Here is a 2,500-nt window from a genome sequence, read left to right on the forward strand (position 1 = left end):
TAGTTTTTTTCAACTGATCCTTTGTTTTGGTGTCTTTGCGTGCCTGAACACATATACAGGCCTATTTCAGCTGTCTAACTTCCTAAGGATAATGCCTTGTGTACTAGTTGGCAGCACAGTCAAACACATGTTGTTTGGCCACAGAAAGAGCTGGTTCATAAACGACCACAGCTTACCTCCAAAGCAATTAACAGGATGCGTACTATTGTCTACAGGCGTGGTCAAAAGTTTTGAGAATGACACAAATATTCATTTTCACAAAGTCTGCTGCCTCAGTTTGAAAGATGGCAATTGCCGGGAAAACGACAATTTGCATATACTCCAGAATGTTATGAGAGTGATCAGATGAATTGCAATTAATTGCAAAGTCCCTCTTTGCCATGCAAATGAACTGAATCCCCCCCCAAAATTCACTGCATTTCAGCCCTGCCACAAAAGGACCAGCTGACATCATGTCAGTGATTCTCTCGTTAACACAGGTGTGTGTTGACAAGGACAAGGCTGGATCACTCTTTCATGCTGATTGAGTTCGAATAACAGAAGGGAAGCTTCAAAAGGAGGGTGGTGCTTGGAATCATTGTTCTTTCCTCTGTCAACCAAGGTTACCTGCAAGGAAACACGTGCCGTCATCATTGCTTTGCACAAAAAGGGCTTCACAGGCAAGGATATTGGCTGCCAGTAAGATTGCACCTAAATCAACCATTTATCGGATCATCAAGAACTTCAAGGAGAGCGGTTCAATTGCTGTGAAGAATGCTTCAGGGCGCCCAAGAATGTCCAGCAAGTGCCAGGACCGTCTCCTAAAGTTGATTCAGCTGCGGGATCGGGGCACCACCAGTACAGCGCTTGGTCAGGAATGGCAGCAGGCAGGTGTGAGTGCATCTACACGCACAGTGAGGTGAAGACTTTTGGAGGATGGCCTGGTGTCAAGAAGGGCAGCAAAGAAGCAACTTCTCTCCAGGAAAAACATCAGGGACAGACTGGATATTCTGCAAAAGGTACAGGGATTGGACTGCTGAGAACTGGGGTAAGTAATTTTCTCTGATGAATCCCCTTTCCGATTGTTTGGGGCATCGGGAAAAAAAGCTTGTCCTGAGAAGACAGGTGAGCACTACCATGCATCCTGTGTCATGCCAACAGTAAAGCATCCCGAGACCATCATGTGTGGGGTTGCTTCTCAGCCAAGAGGAGTGGGCTCACTCACAATTGTGCCTTAAGAACACAGCCATGAATAAAGAATGGTACCAACACATCCTCTGAGAGCAACTTCTCCCACCATCCAGGAACAGTTTGGTGATGACAATGCCTTTTCCAGAATGATGGAGCACCTTGCCATAAGGCAAAGTGATAACTAAGTGAATCGGGGAACAAAACATTGATATTTTGGGTCCATGGCCAGGAAACTCCCCAGACCTTATCCCATTGAGAACTTGTGGTCAATCCTCAGAGGCGGGTGGACAAACAAAAACCCACAAATTCTGACAAACTCCAAGCATTGATTATGCAAGAATGGGATGCCATCAGTCAGGATGTGTCCCAGAAGTTAATTGACAGCATGCCAGGGTGGATTGCAGAGGTCTTGAAAAAGAAGGGTCAACACTACAAATATTCACTCTCTGCATCAACTTTATGTCATTGTCAATAAAAGCCTTTGACACTTTTGAAATGCTTGTAATTATACTTCAGTATTCCATAGTTACATCTGACAAAAAATATCTAAAGACACTGAAGCAGCAAACTTGTGAGAATTAATATTTGTGTCATTCTCAAAACTTTTGGCCACGACTGTATGTATAGAGTACACATTGTATGGAGTGGTGTGTGTGTGTGCGTGTGCATGTGTATATGTGTGTGTGTGCATGCGTACGCGTGTGTGTGTGCTTATGAGGTCGTGTGTGTTTGAGCTGCTCGTCCATAGCATATCTACATGACTCCACTCTCTCCCTCTCTGTCTGGTTCCTATATATCTACGTAACTCCACTCTCTCCCTCGCTGTCTGGTTCCTATATATCTATGTAACTCCACTCTCTCCCTCGCTGTCTGGTTCCTATATATCTACATGACTCCACTCTCTCCCTCTCTGTCTGGTTCCTATATATCTATGTAACTCCACTCTCTCCCTCGCTGTTTGGTTCCTATATATCTACATGACTCCACTCTCCTCCCTCTCTGTCTGGTTCCTATATATCTACGTAACTCCACTCTCTCCCTCTCTGTCTGGTTCCTATATACTACGTAACTCCACTCTCTCCCCTCTCTGTCTGGTTCCTATATATCTACGTAACTCCACTCTCTCCCTCTCTGTCTGGTTCCTATATATCTACGTAACGCCACTCTCTCCATCTCTGTCTGTATCCTATATATCTACGTAACTCCTCTCTCTCCCTCTCTGTCTGTATCCTATATATCTACGTAACTCCTCTCTCTCCCTCTTTGTCTGTATCCTATATATCTACATAACTCCTCTCTCTCCCTCTCTGTCTGGTTCCTATAATATCTA

At 44.6% G+C, this 2,500-nt stretch overlaps 1 protein-coding gene across 1 annotated transcript in view; it reads left to right on the forward strand.

Annotated features, from left to right (window-relative positions):
- The window catches only part of LOC120049470 (VPS10 domain-containing receptor SorCS2-like), a 42,811-nt gene that overhangs the window by 10,215 nt on the left and 30,096 nt on the right, over window positions 1-2,500 (forward strand). The gene's annotated exons all lie outside the window — the stretch shown is intronic.

Source organism: Salvelinus namaycush, chromosome 6 (assembly GCF_016432855.1).
Source record: "Salvelinus namaycush isolate Seneca chromosome 6, SaNama_1.0, whole genome shotgun sequence".
NCBI classification, from domain to species: Eukaryota; Metazoa; Chordata; class Actinopteri; order Salmoniformes; family Salmonidae; genus Salvelinus; species Salvelinus namaycush.